Source organism: Cheilinus undulatus, linkage group 2 (assembly GCF_018320785.1).
Source record: "Cheilinus undulatus linkage group 2, ASM1832078v1, whole genome shotgun sequence".
Lineage (NCBI taxonomy): Eukaryota > Metazoa > Chordata > Actinopteri > Labriformes > Labridae > Cheilinus > Cheilinus undulatus.
In genome coordinates, this window is record NC_054866.1 from 44545871 (window position 1) to 44568978 (window position 23108).

Sequence of the window (23108 nt, forward strand, 5' to 3'; positions counted from 1 at the left end):
GGTCAGGACTCTGTGCAGGCCAGTCAAGTTCATCCACACCAAACTCTATCCATGTCTTTATGGATCTTGCTTTGTGCACTGGTGCACAGTCATGTTGGAACAGGAAAGGGCTATCCCCAAACTGTTCCCACAAATTTGGGAGCATGAATTGTCCAAAATCTCTTGGTATGCTGAAGCATTCAGAGTTCCTTTCACTGGAACTAAGGGGCCAAGCCCAGCTCCTGAAAAACAACCCCACACCATAATCCCCCCCAAACAAACTTTACACTTGGCACAATGCAGTCAGACAAGTACCGTTCTCCTGGCAACCACCAAACCCAGACTCGTCTTTCAGATTTCCAGATGGAGAAACGTGATTCGTCACTCCAGAGAACGCGTCTCCACTGCTCTAGAGTCCAGTGGCGGCGTGCTTTACACCACTGCATCCAATGCTTTGCAGTGCACTTGGTGATGTATGGCTTGGATGCAGCTGCTCGGCCATGGAAACCCATTCCTCTCTACGCACTGTTCTTGAGCTAATCTGAAGGCAACATGAAGTTTGGAGGTCTGTAGCGATTGACTCTGCAGAAAGGTGGCGACCTCTGCGCACTATGCGCCTCAGCATCCGCTGACCCCGCTCTGGGGCTGAGTTGCTGACGTTCCTAATCACTTCCACTTTGTTATAATACCACTGACAGTTGACTGTGGAATATTTAGGAACGAGGAAATTTCACGACTGGACTTGTTGCACAGGTGGCATCCTATCACAGTACCACACTGGAATTCACTGAGCTCCTAAGAGCGACACATTCTTTCACAAATGTTTTTAGAAACAGCCTGCATTCCCAGGTGCTTGATTTTATACACCTGTGGCCATGGAAGTGATTGGAACACCTGATTTCAATTATTTGGATAGGTGAGTGAATACTTTTGGCAATATAGTGAATGTTAATGAGGTGGAATATTCAAAATTCAGCACAAAACTGCCCCACTCAAATGCAAATCAGCCTTATTACAAAAGTACCTAATCCACAAAGGGCCAGTGCTAACTGCAAAAGACACTTTAACACCAAATGAAACCAGCTATTAAACTGGCACTATTTCTCTCTCCTTTTGGTTTCTCCTCTTTCCACCTCAGTCAGGCGTTATCCTAGAATAAACTTTTTATCAGCAACAAAATGCTGTGGAACTGGTAGCAACTCACTATGAGCCACTTTAGAATAAAATATATACTCTAAAGTATTTTTGCGCTAAAGTAAGTGCTATTAGCACTGGGAATTGGGAATATATAGAATTTTATCAATATCAATGCCATTATCAAGTCTTCTTATCAATTAAATTCTTCATCAACTCCCTTATTGATTCCTTCCTGGGAATTTCCTTTTTGGAATATGTAGACTACATTAGTTTTCCCTGTTAACAATTCAAATTCAAAAGAGTTTCTTTCTCTGAACACTGAACAAGATGTATGCCACCTTCAGTGAGAGTCAGTGACAAGCACACTTTAATAAATGGCTATAATAAACAGTTTTGAGAACTAATAATGTTAACATCGATCGGATCCGAACATCAAGTGTTGGGGAAGAGAGCATGATAAAATATGCAAAATGTCTTCTTTTTGTGGGAAATATCTCAGTTTAAAAAAATTGCTCTCTGGATCTTCAATCTCTGAACTTTAATTACAATACAATACTAAAGCTGAATTTTCTTTAAAAGGTAAAAGCTTAAAATAATTATAAAACTAGTAGAGTAAGGCATTGATAAGGGAATCATTAAGATTAAATTGTGTTGATGAATTGAACTAACGGGAATCGGTTCTCAAATGGAACCAGTTCTCAATTCCCATCATTTAGCGGAACTACCAAAAAGTGTTTAAACTGGTAGTGACTAGTGTTGCAAAAATCAATTTCAAGCCAGAATTTTTCCAGTGACTGTACTAATACCCACCCCTAGAAAGTCAGTTATAAAAGAAAGTAGATTTTGTTTGTTCAGAAATAAAAAAAAAAACCTCATGTAATTATTATAACCTTATATAAATAATATTAGTTGTTTGCAATATTCTGATCAATTTTTTTGGTGTACTAATCATGTTAGGCAGAGATGACTTAGGATATTATGTTTCTGTGATGGGGCAGAGAAGGGTTAAACATTTGGGTGTTGATTTTAACATTTAGAGTGTAATTTAGAGGTAAATATCCTTCAGTGTTGGAGTTATCTGACCATTCACTATTAATCTAACTCTGTGTTGATCCAAGCTTTGTCCCCTGCCATTTTGAATCTGGTGGGCAGAGTTTTCCCATCATGACTTAGTGAATAGTGTTTAGATGTATTTTAGATGTATTTTATATGTTTTAGATGTATTTAGATGTGTTAGCTGTATATAGATGTTGCCTAAGCTGGCTCTAGATGGATTTGTTTCACACATCACTCACAGTGTTTGGGAAAGGGCAGAGCCTTTGAAAAAAAAAAAAATTCGGAGTTTGATTGGATGAACGTTCTATCCGTCACATCTCTATGAGCCAATCAGAGCAACAAAACACGTGACGTATTTGCTATCAAGCTGCACGTGCGCAGCTACTGAGGAATAACGCGAAACATGGCAACTATAGACATGTAAGTACTTGACTTTTGTCGTTCATGAAAAGAAAACAACTCACTGCTGTTCTTTGTTCTTCTTTTACCAAAGAAATGTCATCAAGTTCTGATAAAACTGGCGCTTTAGCACCATCCACGCTAATCTCTCTTCCATAACTGCACCAGCTCTTGCTGCTGCTTGTTTACGTCACAACTCTGCTGCGTCTGAAAGTACTGCCCCTCGTAGCTGATTGGTCCTGTGAGTTTCTAACCGGGTCCAAACGGTTCAGATGGGAGCTTTGCAAGATGGATTCACCAGTGAGAAACAAGGAAACGGGCATATCCATCTGCTTTGCAAGGTTACTATGTCAGTAAATTATTAAAAATTACTTCAGGTGTGCACCCACTTAAGTTAAATGCGTTCTTCCAGCAGGTACTAACTGTGCTGACTCCTGTGCTGAATTTCCATATACAGCATGCGCGCCGCAGAACGCCAGCGAATTGAACTGCGGAGCACTTCGCTCCCTCTCTAGTCTATCAGAGCATTTCCATAGCCAGCGCTCTAGACCGGCAGGAGCGCGTGCCTGGAGCGGCACTCCACTCCTCCTCATTTCAGACATGCTGCAGGTCTATTTCAGCGCCGGCTGCTGCCAAACCTCGTAAATTCATTGTCGTTCAGAAAGCACCAACCATGGAAGTCACAAGCGTAGAACATCCGGTTCTTTCAAAATAAAACAATGCACGGACTCCTGATCGTAAATCATCACTTTATCAACATTACGTCTCAACCTGCAGCGAGAGCAAAGGGTCACCGAGACATCAGTGGGTCACAGAGCTACAGTGGCACCTTTGATGAGGAAAAGTTAAGTTTTGGGGATATTTAGCCAAAGAATTATGCATAAAACCACAGATCCTTTAAGCAAACATTAACCTTTTAACTTCTTAATGTACTCACTAAATGGAGGAAGCAATAGTATCATGGACTTATACTGGAAAGGATGATAAATTAACCCCAAAAGGTGCAATAGTCCACTGTTGACATGCTGTTTCTGCGTGAACTCGCAGTTCTTCCGTGATCTCTTCCTGATGATCAGAGAAATCCAAATATTGAAATAAAAGAATACATTTGAGTTACCATGTGGTGTTTGTCAGCTACTAAGAATGTTTTCAAACTGTGTGTTTTTAAATCTTTCACTATTTAACATTAGCAGTAGTAGTTATACACCCAGATATTCTGCATCTGGCCGCAAAGACAGAGAAAAGAAAAAAACAAGCTAGTAAACATGAATGTTAACAATACCTCATTTAAAACAAACGCTAGCTTTGCAAATGTTTCAAGAGAGAGAAATCTCTTGGCACATCTGGTACACCTCAAAGATTCACTCCGGCATTAAGACTGAATGCACAAATTACTTTTGTTTGTTTACAAGAAAACTCCACCGAGCTGCTTTAACGGCATGGCTCTCAAGCCTCTTTAATCACGCTAACAGTTTTATTTTCATGTGATGTGAAAATGTATGAAAACTTAGGCTACACTAGTGGATGAAAATACACAGATGCAGATGTACGTGTGTCTGCTTAGTAAAGCTGGTGTTTGAAGTGGCTGATTAATTTAAACCTCAAATCCTCCATTTGTTGACCAATTAAAAGCTCAAAGGCTCATATTAGAACACAGCAAGTCATCAAATAGGTCATTAATAATTTATTAACAAATTCATTATTGAATTAAAATCTAATAAGTCCTTTTCTATGGCGTGAATGGTTTTTGATTTTTCCTTTCAATAACCTCAGGCTGCATTTCAATATTCACTTTACATATCTGCTAACAATATTGTTCTGTCATGCTGTTACTTCTTCCATTAACCTCCCATTATACTGGATATTACATTTATTGATCAACCACACTGCTGGAAAATGAGACAATCCAGTACCACACACTCATAGGTTGCTTATCAGGTTTAGTTCAGAACAAATCATCTTGAGAGACGTTACAAGGCGGGTTGAACTCTGACATCTTAATTAAAAGTCAACCATGTGAATAAATCCCTACACACACTGAAGGGATGGTGTAAAATTCTGAAAAAAAAATAATTTTGTAGAAACTAATGCTTTCATCTAGTATTGAACATAATCACTGCAAGGTTGCTGCTGATATGAGATTGTGTAAAACCAAACATCAGTATTCAACACTCAATATGAGCTTTAAATAGAAGCTTCATTCAGCAGCTTCTTCCCTTTATTTCCTTTAAAATGCATCAGTGCCTCTGTCTTATCCCAATGCCTAATGATGCTTCACCTAATCCTAATATCTTGGGGACATTTAGCTGGTATTAAGCCCTACATTTGTGAAAGCATGCTCTCTGTATACTGATGTTTTCTGCAGAGTATGATAGTTAGTGTTGCCAGTTTATATTTAAGTTGTCCATTTACTGTTTTTATGGTTAATGTATCACATCAAGATTTTCATCATCACATGAAATTACCAAACATCAATCATTATTGCTTCATATGAGCGACTTTATGTCAGAGCAATATAGAGGAAATTATTGTACATCAACCTCACATGAGTAGAATAAATCCAGTGTTTGTCACAGGACAACGAGCAGGGAAGTACTGCACAGGCAGAGCTAAGCAGAGCAGCCCTGTTAGTTGTATTCTGACAGATACCTCCATACACATCTCATCTCTGGGGAGAAAGGAGGCATGAGAGTGGAACGCAGCAACTCATCATGAGCCTGCAGGATGCATGACTTAGTAGTGTAGGAAAGGTGACCCTAAAACACTCCTCCTCCTCTTTTAATGTGTTTTCAAAAATGCCCACTGGCTTGTAAGAGACATCACTGTGCATTTTCTCCAGGAGTTGGTGGACACTAAGAAAGCTTTGACTAAAAGACATCTGAGAGCTACTGAACGGTGCTGTGACCTAAGGGCTTACTTTTATGAATTCAAAAACTCTTTTTGCTTCTGAAAGACCGAGCATTTCTCTCTAAATGGCATGTATGATCAAAAATAAAAGAAAAGCTTTGAAAAACATTTTAGCAGCTGTTTCAAGTGCCAAGCTAAATCCTACACAGGCTGCGTCCACACTCACAACCCACCTAAGAAAGGATAATACAGCATGGAAAATGGGTGCAATATTGAAGGGGAAAATGACAGGTAAATATGATATTAGTCATTCCTAGTGCACTGATACTGGCCTATCACAAATCAGTGTGAACATATGCACATGTGTCTCAAAAATCTGAATATTGTGGGGACTAGAAATGAATGGTATTAGATTTTTTCCTGTATCTAACATGCCCATATTTCCAACTAAAATTAAGGTCATATCTGTCAATGCTGATATTTAACAGTACAACTGTGCAACCCTAAATCATACTAGTTGCAATTAGGACCTAAATCTTCGGTCCTCAGAAATTACTTTAAAGTTTAAGAATTGAGGAAAAAAAAAATACATACTTATACATACAGCTGATACATATGGCAGATATATTGGCTGTAAGTATCACAAGAAATTTCTGTATTTACTGTAAGTTTTTACCCTCTTACTAGCCAATACTGATGTCATACTAATAATATGTAAATACACTTTTTTTTAGAATTCACTTCAAAACATGAAACTTTCATAACACGAAGTGAAATATTTAATGTTTTCTGTTTGTTTGAGTCTTGAAGCTATACAGCTTAAAGCTCAGGATCTCAAAATGAAACAGTACTAAATAAGACCAATACAAAAAGGTCTATGATACAGAAATGTTGGCCTTCAGAGAACTAAGTCCATCTATGCACCTTAATAAGCACACAAAGAGATTCTCTTCCATGAATTACCGCACTGATGCAGCATGACATTGAGCCAGCATCCTGTGTCACTGCTAAGATGATATGAAGCCCATGTTGCTTTGACAGCAACCTTCAGCTCGTCTGTGTTGTTAATCATGCTGTCTCTCATCTTCCTCTTGACAATGCTCCATACACTGTCTTTGGGATTCTTGAATGGCCAACCAGCATCCCTGACCTGGACCCAACAGAGAATCTATAGGATATCGTCAAGAGGAAAATATGTGACAGAGAACCAACAGTGCAGCCATTGTTGGTCAATTTAACTATCAAAGAATCCTGGGCTTCTACAGCACTTAAGCAGTGACAAAGGCTCATGCTTCTATGCCACACTGCACTCCTGTAGTAATATCTGCAAAAGAAACCCAGACTAAGTATTGAGTGCATAAATGACCATACTTTTACGTACAATAAATATATTTTTGATTAGTCTTTTTCAATATTCCTCAGATACTAGATTTCTATTTTCATAAGCCGTAAACTGTAAACATCTAAGCTGACATGACAGATAGACTGTTTCACATATCCGTTTCATGGTATGTTTTCATTAATCCAGTAAACGTCCCATACAAAGTGTTTGGGAAAGGCAAGACATTTCAAAAACTTCTCAGAAGGTAACTGGACAAAAATTCTATCGGTAAAATTCATTACAAGCCTATCAGAGTGACAAGACAAAACAAAGTAGTAGTGATGCACAGCTCCAGTAGTAACTTGAGCTCGACAGGCAAGCGCTGCCATAGTTTAAGTATGGTGGAGCTTGTTGGTGAATAAAACCCATGCGAAGGCAGGTTAGGAGAATAGTGAAATCACCTTTCCCACTACAAGAAGCTGCTAAACTACTAAACCCTGCCTATGACTATCGCAAAGCCATCCCGAAGCAGGTTGGGGGGAGAGCAAAAACATCTTCCTATATCCTCCGATTTCCACATAAAACGGCTGTGGTGCATTCCACCAGTGAATGGTACTGCAGAGCGAATTTCTTTCTCTCTAATCAGAGCAGTTTCGCTCCAGTCCGGCACCGGCACATCCCTGAAGCCCCAATCTGCTTTGTTGGAGATACACTGTAGTTCTATTTTCAGCGCCAGCCACTGCCAAACTTTAAAATACAACAAAATGCATGTACTCCAGATCATAAATCATAACTACATCAACATTATGTCTCATCCTGCAGCGAGATCGAAAGGCCACCAGGAGGTCAGTGGGTGGCAGAACTACAACAGCGCCACAGACAAAGGAAAGTTAACTTTTGGTGTAAAAAGCAGCAGAATTTCACCTGACACTGTACATCGTTTTAAGCGAACATTAACCTTTTTAATTTCATAATGTACTCACTCATTGCGGAAGCAATAAAATCATTGAATCATGTCGGAATGAAGGACAAATCAATCCCAAAAAGGCAAAATAAACCACTATTGACTTTGTATTCCTAAGTGAACTCGAAATTCTTCAGTGAACTCTGCCCTCTTGTCTCAAGCTCATCAAAGTTGGCTCTAGACACACTTCAAGGGTGCAAGGTAACTTGCCTTTGGCCAGAGCAAAACCGTGGCACTGCTGAGTGAGGCACAGCCGGTGCATGTGGACATGAAGGTTTTGTTTACAGAACATCTAATGCAGGAAGCATTGCTTGTAGTGGTTTAGACTTGGCACCTGCACAGAGACTGTCTATCAGAGCATGCTCAGACACCACACTATTCTTGGTAGAAGAAGAAAAGAAGATGTACTTTATTAATCCACAAGGGGAAGTTAATTTTTCGTTCTCTGCTAATTAGATATGCTGCATAACTACAGTCTGAAATGTAAACAAATACAATCCTATGGACAGGCACTCAAAGAGATGTCAGAGTGAGGGGCTGCAAAAGAAAGAGCACCCAAGCAGTTAAGGGTTTTGATGCCTTGCTAAAGGGCCCCTCAGGAAGTATCCTCTGCAGCTACCAGACCAGACATTTTCTGCAGCGGGACTTGTACCCACAACCCTCTGGTTCCAGGTCCCTACAGACTGGGCTACTGCCGCCCCTAATTACAGCAGCACATCATGTAAAACATCACAGCAGAGCAGACTGTTACCAGCATTGGCTATCTTTGAATGTGTAATAATGTGGGAAAATTTCAATAGAATTTTTAGTTTATTTTATTTTTTTTTAGCATTATTTGTCTTGAGAGCAACCTATTCCGTTCTTTTGCATCATCACTGTGGTGCAAAATGCATGCAGAAATTTCATCTAAAAAATTCACTATGTTGGTGGCTTGTTTTGGGATCAAGTTCCAGGAACAATAAAGTATAAATGCAACAACACAGATTTTAAGGTCCAATGAATTATTGAAAACATAATCTGCAAGGATGCTGTGTGCTATTTGTTTTAGGACCTGCTTTTACAAGAAGCTGAGAAGCTATTTTGCATTAATGAGCCTACAAAAAGGACTGTCGACCGACAAGGCCTGAAGGCATTTTCATGAGGGTTAAAGATCAAAATGTAAAAAGGTAGTTCTACATAATTAGGCATAATAATAAATGTTACTAGAAAATTCGTTGATCTCTGGAGGTGCCTTTGATTTCTGTCTACGCTGTTGATGCTTGCCCAGAGTTATTCTCTGAGTCTTCTGAGGCTTGACTTATTAAAATACCAGAGAAATCAAGGAAGACATGTAAAGAAAGGATTAAGCTCCAACGAATTTTAAGAGAAATCAGAAAAAAAAAACTCAAACTAGTTCTTTAGGGGATCAGTGTGCCATCTAAGGTAATGAGGAACAGAAATAAATGTAGAGTCGAAAAGTAACTGCAACCAAAACAAAAGATTTCAGAGATGACTGATAATAAAAAAAGGATAAGAGCATACAGTTTATATCAATTTAATATGAGATTATGCATGCATTTCATCCCCTTTTACCCCCATTCAGTGATTTCAACACATGGCATTGTTTACTAATGCACAAAAATCTAGTCACGCCATAAGGTGAATCATAATATTTGACTTTAAAGAACCTGAGGGTCAAAAGTAGCTCCGTAATTTTGGCTAATCTTCCGCTGTGTACTATCAGCATGATGCAGATAGCGCCTTAGACCCTGTACTCATCTGTTTTTGACTCCCCTGGAACAGCACAGCCCGTTTTTTACACCTTCTTCTCACTAATCTTTCTCGAGCATGAGATTGTTAGACGTTTGGAAGATAAAAAATCAAAGAGTGTTGTGCTTCATCATGGCCCTGGAAGATAAGGCCCTTTACTGTCACATAAAATCAGGAGCTGCCTACTGAAAACACTCCATCCCCGGGCCATTCCCCACCATCACCATCATCACTCCTCTCTCTGTACCATCTCTACAAATACTTGATGTTCACTTCACTGACAAACTATTTTCCAAAGACGCGTCGAACCTACTGACACCTATTCCAGCACATGAGTGATGTGACTAAAGAAGAAATCCTGTGTGACTAAAGAAGAGACGGGTACTGTACAGATCATAATATCACCTGTGAGCCAAGTTTTCCCAAAACTGCCAAAATCAAGAATTCTTTTTTTTCTTCTATTAATGATTGAACCCTGGTTTCTTGAAATAAATAATCTTTTACATTGTTGCACCCAGAAAACCTGAGGGTATCTGCAGGTGATTTGCTGAAATTTAACACAATGAGGACAGTGCAAAGACAAACAGATTAAGAGGCTGCATAATTAAGCAACTTGAGGCTGTGAGACACATTAGCTAACCAAAACAAGTTTTTCTAGCTGTTTTGATCATTAGCTATCTACTTACAGAAACCAAGAAAGAAAGGTGCTCCTGTGTCGCTCATGTTAATTAAATCACTGCTTCACATGTGTTCACATTTGTCATGGTGCATAGATTTATCGCACAATCTGCTGGCTGCATCGCAGGAGACATTTCAGAGCACAGGGAAGAAGACACAAGGCTCAAACTGCTTTCTATATCAAAGATGCCTCGGCTGTGATCAAATTAACAACAGTGTTAATTTTATAGTCCACATATGCTTTAGCATGACAACATCTGTGTGACTTAAATCTGTCTGTTTGACTCATTGGACATCAAATCCAAGTCATTCATAACAGTGACATGTGGAGGAGGGTGCTGGGAGTCAGTCTTTCTTACGCAGATGCTTCCAAGCAATTATATAAATTAAGTTGTCAGATGAGTCCTGAGGGACGTTTGTCTTCCAGGCTCTGATAGACCGGCGGCTTTTCTCGCAAACAAAAAGTGTGAGATAGGGAGGCAGCCAAGGACGGGTTTGCCACTGTCAAGATCATGGACGTATCTTAAAAAATACTTTCTTTAATCTTACAAATGCATGTCATCTCCGATATGGGTAGGGAAACATGCCCAGGCTCTATATTCTTAGTCACTGTTGTGTTTGAGAACAAAATTACACCCTTGCAATCTGTGGACAGTGAAAAACATGTTGTTTACAGATTTCAGGATGCCCGGCTGTTTCCCCACACAACTTCTCCTTTTGTCACTATACAGAAAAAAATCCACAATTGCTCTGTATGCTGTACAGCCTGCACAGTGTGATACCATATCCCTGACTTTGAATATCTACGCTCACATCTATTTAAATAAAAAAAAATAAAATAGACAGCTGGGACATGCAAGCACAAAGTGTGATCTGCAAGACATTTTCGTCCCTTTTTCCCGTTATTAGTCTCAGATTTGTCAGTGGAAATAGGACTCCCTTGGGTGCCATTGTCTTGCTGAGACAGTTTCTATCCCTGGCCTCTCTGTTGTCACTGCTGGTATGCATTTTTTTTTCCCAAACGTCCCAAGGGCTACGCTTCACCAGAGTTGTCATTTTCAATTAGCTATACCCTAAATGCTTGTCTGTTCCCTATGTCAATAACTATTTCTTTTAAGAGGATGGGACAGCTGCGACTTGAAGACATATTCCGTCTCCCATCAAGGTTAGCCAATCTACTAATTTGCATTTCATCTTACACCTGCCCCCAAGTGGATATACAAACATTCTGAAGCATGTATCGCAAGCAAATAAGTGATTTACATCGGATAAGGGTATGGGTAACCTCTAATTCGTGCCAAGTGAAACAGGCACAGCTGTTCGTTCCCTCCATCTATTCCCCTGATGTGAAGGTGCAGCTCCTTTTTGATTAGGGCTGTGTCTGGTGACTCTGCATCCCTCTGTGAGATGAGCCATTTTCAAATGATCTCAGGAAATTAAACTAAGCGGTGGAGTGGGCCAATATGACAATCGTTTAAGCACATTAGGTCTCATGAAATATATATCCAGATTAACATTATGGCAAATTATGGCTCATTTGAAATCACAAGCATGCCTTCAAGTTAGGCTTCCATCATTAACTCTAAATGGACACTGTATAACTCAAACCATGGCAGTGTAGGACTAGGTCGTAGTGTCATGGTTTAAGCTCTGATTTAAATGCGCGCAGGTTAGATTTAAAGCATTTTTGCATGTAATGTATACAAAGCATCCTTGAAACAAGCTCCAGCTTGTACATTACGGTTAAATTCTTCCCCAGCCTCTCTTTTAAGACTATCTTTTAGCCCAAGAGGAAACAAATACTGAACTGTTTTAAAAAGAGCAGTTTTATAGGAGTAAACGCTTAATGCTTCTGCTGAATCAGCTGGTGATTCTTGCAAAATTGAATATTGATTGTGTGCATGTACAAACGACATGTGTCAAATATACTGTACAGCACTGTAGCATAACTACAGTAGAGGATATGTGACATAAGAGTTGAAAATAGATGTACTCAACTCGCCATCCTTCAAAGAACGTGCACAAAATTGTGCTTGAAGCAACAAAAGACTGAGTAGGCTTCTTTTCTCTGAGCAAATCCCACTCTCACTTACACACATAACAAACACGCACCATATAGAGCATGTAACTCAGGAAATGTAAGGTCAGATCCCTCACTGTGTGCCACAAGAGACTTCTTAGTCTGATCATAAAAAGCAGAAAAATATTTAGACATTGTGTCAATTTACCTTGTTTCTTTCACTCAATGTTGACTTTTCTTCCATTTTTCTTGTGAAATTTCAGCCCGTCAGTCACATTATGCAGTTATATATTTATCATGTTCTGCAATGCTGTTTACATCAGCCACTCAGTTCAATTTATTTTCATTGAAGCAGTACAACATGACAAATACTTGTGTTAACAAGTCTTGCTGTTGCAAAATAAAACCCGAGTAAAGACCCTGCAAGATGAGGAGACACCCTTTCTTTGCTTTTAAAAGCATAAAAGTCCAAAAAAAACTCAGCATGTGATTTTTGTAACATTTTGGAGCAAGTTATGCAAAGCTTTGTCCTGTATTTTTGAAGAGAAACCAGAAATCTACAAGGATTTGTGGTTAAAATCCTCAGAATTCCTAAATATTTCAGCAGCTTACTTAGTGACTTTAAATTAGAAACTGGCTTTAAATAAGACGATGATGTTTCTTAGTATCTCTTAATGGACCTGCATTAGAATTTTAAGAAAGCCAAAACAGAAGGGAGATTTACAGACAGCAGACACACTTCAGAAGGCTGAATTTTCCTTTCACAGACTCTGTTCCATCTGCCATCACCTTGCTAATTGCCTTCACTGAAAGGAAAGTCACATAAACTTCAAGAAAAAAATTGAAAATAATACTCCTCATTGCATAATAGCTTAATAATACCTCTCTCTTTCTCCAACTACAGCCCTGAAAGCCAAATCAATAAGATCAAACAAGAGACTATGCACCCCGGAGCCATAACGCACAACCCTACTGTCACCAGCAGACTCAGAAGACAGCATTAAACTAAACATTGAACCGCAGCGAAGCTGCAGAATTAGAGTTTGGGACATTTGCATATCTCTGATTAGATAATTCCTGTGGGTCTACTTGTGTGGTAAGTGGTGTGTTAGAAGCCCCCCTGCTCTGCTAACCTAAAGATGCACTCTTAAAAAAAACAAAAAAGGGACCTGCCTCTTCCCCTGCAGGAGAGCTCTCTTCTTTCACTAAATATTTCCACGGGTCTCTTTGAGCTCCCATCAAAAGCAGCAACACCTCAAACCCACTTCACTCTAAATACATTTCAAGACGTCTCTTCCCTTTTGAGGCTGCTGAGGGTTCAGTCTGGGGCACCTTTAATTTCAGCGTGCATTTTTATTTTAGAGATTTTAATTTCCTCCAGGCGTTATAAAAAAGGAGAATTGTTTCATTTTGTTTGACACTTTGTGGAGTGTTTCTGTATCCTGGCACTCCTCAGCTTCATCACCTTCATGCTTAGTTTTGAGTCATTTCACTCTTCAGGATAAAGCCAGAAGTTAGAGAAACAATAAGCCAGACTGAAGGGTAGAGTTGCCACTGAGTCTAATGGTAGGATATAAAGGGGATCACCTATAAACGTTAAGCTTATTTAAGGCGTTTTATGAGGATTATTTAGTAAGCAGAACAAGCAGAACTCTTTACGCATATAACTGTGATTACACCACACATTGGTGTAAGAAATGAATGCTAACGATGAAATGAAACAGCAAACTTACAGATAAAGTAGTCCTCTGCTCCACTTTTTCTTTCCTCTACCAGATGATAACCGTTGTGTTCACGGCGTTTGTGTCTCTTCCTCCCGACCCAAACAGCGGAGCAGCAGCGGTATTAGGAATATGAAGTCCGGGTCCTCGTCTCTGCCGCTTTATCTGGTTAGCCAGCGTAAACAGTACATCCTCGTGTAAACAGATATTATTTCTTCCCGTATCCAGCTTTTCTCTCCTCGACTGTCGTACCTTTCCTCCCACTTCGGGGAGCTGTGTGCCGCTGCTGTGCGTCGTGGTGGACGGAGGTTTGGTCTCCTCTCAGTCTGTCAGCCTCACCGCTGCAGCCGGCTGAGGCTCTCTGCAGCGCAGCATCCAGCTCACTGGAGCTGCTCAGGAAAAAAAGGTGGCTCTCAGTTAGTTACAAGGAGTGGCATCGCATCACTTTCTGCCTCTGAGTAGGATGATCCTGGCGGAAATTTGAACGCTTTTTTTCCAGCAAAATAATTCCCCTTAAACATTAAAAAGAGGTTTTATTAAAAGGAATATCTTCCAAATATTTACAATGTATGCAGTTAATCATGTATGCACTAATCCTTTATTTCAACTTAAAGATGTAGACTGAGCTGGGCTATTTTCTTACACTTAAACCCATTTAATGTTATATATATCATGTAAAAACATACATTAAATATGCTTCCGTAGATTTTTTTTTTCTTTAATAGCATTGTCAGCTTAACTTAATGACGTCGATAAGTTTACGATAATAAGTGAATAGCATATTTAGCTAACGTTAGCTAACGTTGCCAGTGACGGCTAACCTAACGGTAAACTAGCATGTTAAGCTAACACATTATTCTTACTTTTGACACATGTATAGCAGCAGTTTGGTCCAGTTACCACAAAAAAAGTGTAAAATCGAGGTATTTTTAATCACTTTTTTCTTTATAGGTCTAATAAAATTCTAGAAATCAGACTTACATGTCAGCGGCTAATGATTAATAAGAGGCAGCGCCCTCCAGTGGTCACAGGGCTGTGTTGCCAGATACAGCTGATAGTTTCCAGCCCAAAACTTGAACAAAAACCGCCAGAATGCACAAAAAAACGCTCAGTAATCACTATTTAGTGCTTTTTCTTTTGACAAAAGTACAAAACTCCATAAAAGTACACTGACAGCTTAAGTACACCAAAAATAACTCTTATAACGACAAGCAACAACAGTCAACCGTCACGACATACTGATTTCAGGTGCATGCCCACTGCCTGCTTCTCTATTCTTCAGAAAACAAAAGATTTTACGAAGCTCAACAACATAATCGATACAGCAACTGGTTAGGGTTATACACACACTCCACTTTCAGAGAGATAATAGACTTATCACAATTATCATAATTTCCAGGTGACAGACATGATTGTATTATCTCACCTTTAGATGCTGGGGGTTGCTCCTTTAACACACTGATGAAGAGCACAGAAATGTCTGATAGTAACAGCTGTCTACATCAGCGTATGTGGCAGCTGGGTGTGCAATACAGCAACATCAGGCTAATTCATAACTCCTCTCACCAGAATGTTTTGCTGGCTATAATGTATAATACTGAAGCGTTGATCTTTTAGTTTATTTTATCAGGACCCCCATTCTTCCTGTACAACAGGACATTTTCCAGCTTTGTTTAAGCTTTTGATAACTCAGTGCAGGCTACTGTGGGCTGTAGCCAAAGCCAAAAACAACAAAATTTGCTGTCTTTATCGGTCTCTGAGAGTTTAGTTCTCTTGCAGACACGCGCACACACACAAAAACACACTCGGCCCAACGTGCACAACAATCTCTTGCTCGTACGTGCTCTCTCCCAATCACATCACGGCTCCCTCCATTGAACTCTACAGGATACTCAGAGCGACTAACAGGCTTCAGAAGCGCTGCTGTAAGTTTGATACGTTCACTGACGTCAACAAGAACTCCCTAACTGTCATAGCTGTCATTTTACGTAACTAAACAAAACAATTAAGAATGTAAACCAGTCTGTTAAGATGCAGTTAAAAACCCGCCTAAGTTAAGGACAACCAGCACAAGTTATATTAACCCGCCCAAGCCCATTTTTACCCACACAAGTGGCCATAAAACCACCCAGTTGGGCGGAAAACCACCCAATCTGGCAACACTGTCACAGGGCCAACTACCTCAGCCTACTTTGGAAAATTCAATTAGCGACAGCTGAGATACGATGGCTGTACCTGAAACCATACACACTTATTCCCTACTCCCTGTCCACTATATAGTGAGCAGCATATAGTGAACTATATAGTGGACTCAAATGCAAAACACAAAAATGATTTCGGACACTACTCCAGATGGTGGTCTCATGTCTTGTATTCTGCATGGGGGAAGAATAACTATGTTTTGAATCCTTAACACTTTCTTATAGATTATATACTTAAATTAAAACCAAAGAAACAAAAAATCCTGAATAGAATGTTTTGATCTGTGTTCATGTACTCCTCTGGTCGCCATGTTTGAGAGCAGCAACCATGATGCATCATGGTAAATACTGGGTCTAGTGACCATCAGCTGTTCACTACTTTTCACTATGCATTGTGGGGTAGAATGAGTGCACTATATAGCTAATAACAATGCTCAGTCAAAATTTGGACACTACAAAATGGCATATTCACTATTAGTGAATAAGGAGTGATTTCAGACACAGCCTACATCTCATGTCTTGTCTTGCACTTTTTTGGGTTCATGTCTTAGATTTTGACAAAATCTTGCTTTCAGTAAGTCACACAAGGGGATGTATGTCATACCCCAAAAAGGCTACACAGTCCGGCTGCAGACCACACATTGCAGTTAATTTGCGATCTCAGCCAGAAAATACCACAACACCCACAATCCTTAAGTGTCACAGCAACATCCCTGATTGATGATGCTGCATGCTACTGCAAAATATATGCATACTATGACAATACAACATTATCATTTAAGAATACAAACTGTACCACTATATATCTGCATGTAATTTGTGTAACATTTTGAAGATAGGTGTGTAAAGCTTGGGCCTTTATTTCTGAAGAGAAACCAGAAATGTACAAGGATTTGTGGTTAAAATCAAAACAAGTTACCATCAACCATTAATGAATAGCCTGCATACATCATGCTTGAATTAAAATATCTAACTGGGTAATAAACTCTGAGAGGAAATGTTCAGGGGGTTCAAGTGTTATCATTTCTAAGGTGGAGTTGAAATATTGGTCGTATTTTAAGGCACAAAGTCTAAGATGAAATTTGCCACATTAGCTTTAAGGTAAATCTAAGCTATTGCCACTATAAAAGACTAGGCCTTTCATTAGTCTATAGGATTTGATAGTGTTCTTAAAAAACTGCAGCTTAAATTATGTTCTGCTGTTTATTTTTGCCCAAGTTTTACTTTCAACATTTTTTAGCTTAGTAGACTCTTGCTCTAACCTTGTAGAAAGAATCTCAGACCTTATCTTTATCAGAGCTACATTAGCCCTATTAATCAATTATAGTCCTTAACTTTGTGTTACTAAGTGACACTTTTTCAATCGCCTTTGCTTGCTGTCAAATTTGTCTTAAGGACTTATCTGCTCACCAGACAATGACTTTTATTCAACTGAGCGTGACAGGAAGGGGTTTAGTGCTTGGCCCACAGATTTTTTGACAGGACAAGTGTCTATTGATGATAACAATTGGCCTCAGATCCATGCAGGCCTCACCAATCAATAGGCCACTTTGCTACCTCATTGAGCTTCAAAGTCAGATTGGGACGGTTGTTTGATAGAAAGGTTTTTCTTTTGAAGCTTGGGACAATTTGTCCTGTTTTTGCTTTTGATTTTCCATGCAGCTTTTGTATTAGATTATTGTTTTGTTTGAAGACAGGTTTCTTTGGCTCTTTGGATCTTATCATTTAAATACCAGGAAAAAACAAAGAGTAGTATGAGATAAAAAGATTTATAAAGAGGAGCTTGTCAGTTTATTATTTATGTGAACAGGGTTCGTGAATAATGGGAGTAACTTAAAAATAGTGTATGTTTCCATCTGTTTCTGTGACTTTCATCTATCATTAAGTTGACAGAGAAGATATTTACTGTAGAAAGAATGACCTGTCTCTCCATATTATATGTATTCTTTCACTACTTTTAGTCTTCTTTACTGACAGAGAAGCCAAAATGTGGGCTATGTGTGTCATGCAGCTGCTCCCTGCCCTCCTAACCGAGCATTAATGGTACTAGACTGCAGAGTATGGATTAGTTCCTTGTGTTTCACGTATCAGTTGCATAGCTCATATTGCCACCCTCTGCTGTGAGTGTTTGACTGACAATATGGAGCTAACAGCCTATCTCTATCCCCCATCATTAATTAAACAGTACCCATGACTGAGTGCTCTTCCTATTGCACAATTGATCCAGTCCAATGCTTGTAGCTCTTATCAGCTCTTAGATGGCATCTTTTAAAAGCAGTATTTTAAGGGGCCATTTTACAGCTTTGCTGTACACTACAGATATGGTTTGGAGAGCGTTGCTTATGGAATACAGTGTGAAATATATTTCAGGATGCATTATTTCTCATGTCTGTTACATTAAGCTTTGTATTTTAGTGCTCTGCCTCCCAGTCTTGAGTAATGTTTAAGATTTAAAGGATAGGACGTATTCCATTTGTCTTGCACTTTTAAACCACATGGCTGTAAAGTGTGCAGTGTTATTGTTCCAACACAGTGGATATATGCTGTACTATTATCTCTAATGCAGTGGCATTAATTCAACAGAGAAGTCTCCCTCTTACAAGACCAAAAAAAAGTTATGAGACAAAAATTACAAGCAATGGAAATCAACTTTAATCATGAACATAGCTTGTTCTGTGTCAAACTCTGATGTTTTTAATCTACAGTGATATTTTTAGGGATGTATAAGTTAATGTGAGGCTTAACCATGTGTAAAAAAACAACCTTGTAGTCGTTGTGCATCCAAGGAGCAGATTTACTGGATGAATTTCCTGCAGTTGATTCATCGTAGTGATTCATCTACCTGTGGTGCAAATAAGATAAGGAAGGTATAATTAAAGAGGAGATAAACCAGAAACATGTGCCCTATGGCGACATGTTAAAGGCACCATCTATCACATGACTTTGTTAGCAAAGAAAGAAGAAAACAAGGGCTGACCTGTGCACACTTCAGAGTGCACTGCAGCATCTGGTCTGATGCTGAGTGCTGCTTTGTGCTCCAGAGAAGCACAACAAACTCCTGTGTTGTTTGGGAGATGCTGACCTGCAAGCATCACATAAGCAGCCAAATCTGAAAGGTTTATAGCTGAAGATGCCCACATGACCCTTAAAATATTTGACTATAAAGCAGATGCACGATGGCAGCACAATACTGAAGTGAGAGGCACATTTAGCCATTCTCCTGTGTTGATTTTACGTATCCATCCCTTCTAATTGTTAACTGATAGGACTTTAGTTCACCTTTTTAGTGTGCAGCGCATTGTCTTTTCCATTAAAAACCCAGTGCTGTTTCTCTCTCTTGGCCGTGGGTGTCTCATACGCATGCAAAAGGTACCTTTCTGCGTTATACACATTGGGCTTTCAAGTATAAGTAATGCAAACCCTTGAAGGACTATGCATTTGACATAAACCATGTGTTCGACACAAACATAACAGATGTGACCATGTGCATGTGTACAACACATAACAGAGCTACCTCCAGCATCTGTACGAGATAATAAAGATACCTTGGGCGTCTGAATGAAGCAACAAGCGTCGATATGAAGCATCTGCATTTGTGATGACACACTTACTTTTCTGAGTGTAACAAATTGTAAATACATGATTTTTATATTGCATGTAATTACAGATAATGATGACAGTGTATCTAAAGTAGCTTAAGCGCAGACGGCATTTGACGCTCAATAAAAAAGGCCTTTGAAAGTGACAAGGTGTTATTGGCAGCGGTCACATGTAAGATCGAAGGAGGAGTAATTTACAGGAAGAAATGATGCAAGATAGATTAGAATAGATTAGAATATCATCAAAAAATTGATTTTAAATTACAAAGGTAAACTCATATACAGATTCACTACACACATGCTGATATATTTCAAGTGTTTATCTCTTTTATTTTGATGATTATGGCTTACAGCTAATGAAAACCCAAAATTCAGTGTCGCAGAAAATTAGAATATTGTGGAAAAAGTTAAACATTGGGAGACTCATGGTGTCACTCTAATCAGCTAAGGAACTCCAAACACCTGCAAAGGTTTTCTGATCCTTTAAATGGTCTCTCAGTCTGGATCAGTAGCCTACACAATCATGAGGAAGACTACAGACTTGTCATATGTCCAGAAGACAATCACTGACACCCTGCAAAAGGAAGGTAAGACACAAAAGGTCATTGCTAAAGAAGCTGGCTGTTCACAGAGGGCTGTGGCCAAGCACATTAAGGGAAAGTTGAGTGGTAGGAAAAGGGATAACTGCAGCCTTAAGAGGATTGTGAAGAGAAGCCCAATCAAGAATTAGGGCAGTTTCAGAAGGAGTGGACTGCAGCTGGAGTCAGTGCTTCAAAAGTCACCATGCACAGATGGATCCAGGACATGGGTTACAACTGTTGCATTCCAAGCTACTCTTGAACCAGAGACAATGTCAGAGATATCTAACCAAGGGATAAGGCCAAAAAGGTCTGGACTGTTCCTCAGTGGTCCAACCAAGGTTGTTTGGTTAAGTAAAGCTAACTAAATAACTAAAACTAAAATGTAAAAATAACTGAAACCAAAAAACAACTAAGCTTAAAAAAAACCGCAGAAAACTAACCAGAACTAAATTCTGTGCTTAGAAAACTAAAATTAAATGACGCATGTCTCTCCCCACTCTCTTCCCTGTTTCCGAGTCTATCCACTGTCCTTCCTCTATCAAATAAAGGCATGATAAGGCCCAAAATAAATCTTAAAAAATAAATAAATAAATGATTGAATAAATGAAAGAAAAAGTGATGAGCCCTTTTGGGTCTCACTCCTGACAGGTATCCAATACTGTTGAAAAAACTAAAAGTAACACTAGAACTAATCAAAACTAAACTAAAACAAAGCATTTTCGCAAAATAAAAACTAAACTAAACTAGCAACACAGCAGGAAAAACTAAAACTGCACTGAAAGGTAAAAAACAAGGTTAAAACAAAATAAAAATTAAAACTTAATAATAATAACAATAAACTACTATAACCTTGGGTCTGACATTCTCTTTTCAGATGGAAGTTAGTTTTGTATTTCACTTGGAAATCAAGGTCCTAGAGTCTGGAGGAAGAGTGGAGAGGCACATATTCCAAGTTGCTTGAGGTCCAGTGTGAAGTTTCCACAGTCAGTGATATTTGTTGAGCCATGCCATCTGCTGGTGTTGGCCCACTGTGTTTTGCCAGGTCCAAGGTGAGTGCAGTTGTCTACCATGGAGTTTTAGAGCACTTGCTGACCAGCTTTATGGTGAAGCTGATTTCATTTTCCAGCAGGACTTGGTATCCCTGCCAGCAAACTCGCCTGCCCTAAAGCCCGTAGAGAATCTCTGGGGTATTGAGAAGAGGAAGATGAGAGACACCAGACCCAACAACGCAGAAGAGCTGAAGGCCACTCTCAGAGCAACCAGGGCTTCTATTACACCTCAGCAGTGCCACAGGCTGATCGCCTCCACGCCACGCCGCATTGCTGCAGTAATTCATGAAAAAGGAGTGAGTGTTTTACATGTTCATACTTTCTTACTTACTTACTTTAGTAGTCCAAAATATCTGTGTTAAAATCCCTTTTTACTGGTTTTAAGTAATATTCAAATTTTCCAAGATACTGAATGTTGGGTTTTCATAAGCTTTAAGCCATAATCATCAAAATTAAAGAAATAAAAACTTGAAATATATCTGAAATGTAGCAACTTTTTGTTGATATTCTAATCTATTGAGATGCACATGTTAGATGGAGCAACAGCTTCCTGGGATATTGCATCATAAAAGATGAAACATGGGTCAACCCATAAAGTCAGAATACATGTCAGTAAGTTTTTCTCATACTCATATTCTGTTGTCATGGTTTGTTATTGTCATGATTTATGCCTAAGTGTTTTCTATTCTGACTGGTTGTGTTTTAATTAGTAACTTGATTTTAAAAAGAACTGTGGAGGATAGGCATGACTGACAGTTCTGTTGTCAAATGCGGCTCAGCTGGGTTAGCTGAGTGGAGGAGGACAAAGGAGAGAAAACATAACAAAAACTAGCAATACAGTTATTATAATCTGCCCCACACCAACACAACTATCTATTCTGCTTCTGACTGAGACAAGGGCCACCTCTAGCTGAAGGGTTGTAATTATAAACTCTTGAATAAGATCCTCTATGTAATACGACAACTAAAACTATTTCAACTAAATTATCTTTAGCTTAAAATAAATGCATTACAAAGAGGTTCACTGCTTGCTCCAGTAATAAAGTTAATATTTTAATCCATTTTGACCTAAGGCCAACTACAAAAAGCCTCTAACCATAAGTACTGTTAGAAAATAATCAATGATAACCTGAGGGTTTAGTGAAAACTGTACAGAATTTCAATGTTTGCTTAAATCTTTATTTCTCAGCTTCTGTATCAGGTAGAGATATGAAATAAAAAAAGTAAGCTGAAGTACTGGGCTTTAATTGTAAGTGACTGCATTTGCCCCAGAGTTGATACAATCTTTTTGAACATCAACAAAAAGCAAAAGAAGAAAAAATAAACTGAATTTTTCAGCCATTATAGAGGGTATACATGTGATGTCACAGCAGCGTGAGTCTGCTGTTCCACTGAGTGGCAGAAAAAGTAAGCTGGGGCAAAATCAGTAGGGAGTAAACAGCTTTAGTTCAATGAAGAGTGCCATTGCTTTTTCATAATTACATCTCGATGAGGTTCACTGGGTCAGTCCGGCTCCTCAGCTGATGAAATATGTTTCTAGAACTGTAACAGTACTTTAAAGGACTGAAGAGGAAGCTGGGCTATTTCAGGAGCTACCACAAGCATTCAGGTAATGATCTGAACCTATTCCACTGTCCTTCCTCTTCCTTGAATTACAGCAGATCAGTAATACAGTTAAGTTATATCTAAGGTGAGAGGCATCTATTGACAACAGATGATGTTTAAGGCTATAGCTGTCCATATAACCCTGACCAATGTCTGATTAGCATGACTGGTTTTAAAGGAAAAGGCCAAAGGTCAAACAGGT

General features: G+C 39.1%; 2 protein-coding genes across 5 annotated transcripts in view; one reads left to right on the forward strand and one right to left on the reverse strand.

The window, feature by feature from the left end:
- cntn5 (contactin 5) overlaps positions 1 to 14210 on the reverse strand; it is a 244915-nt gene extending 230705 nt beyond the window's left edge. For all 4 annotated transcript variants that reach the window (XM_041805310.1, XM_041805301.1, XM_041805293.1 and 1 more), the window contains exon 1: positions 13884 to 14210. The gene's annotated coding sequence lies outside the window, so the exon portion shown is untranslated. The remainder of the gene's footprint in view (positions 1 to 13883) is intronic.
- LOC121516992 (F-box only protein 40) overlaps positions 1 to 23108 on the forward strand; it is a 146600-nt gene that overhangs the window by 22849 nt on the left and 100643 nt on the right. The gene's annotated exons all lie outside the window — the stretch shown is intronic.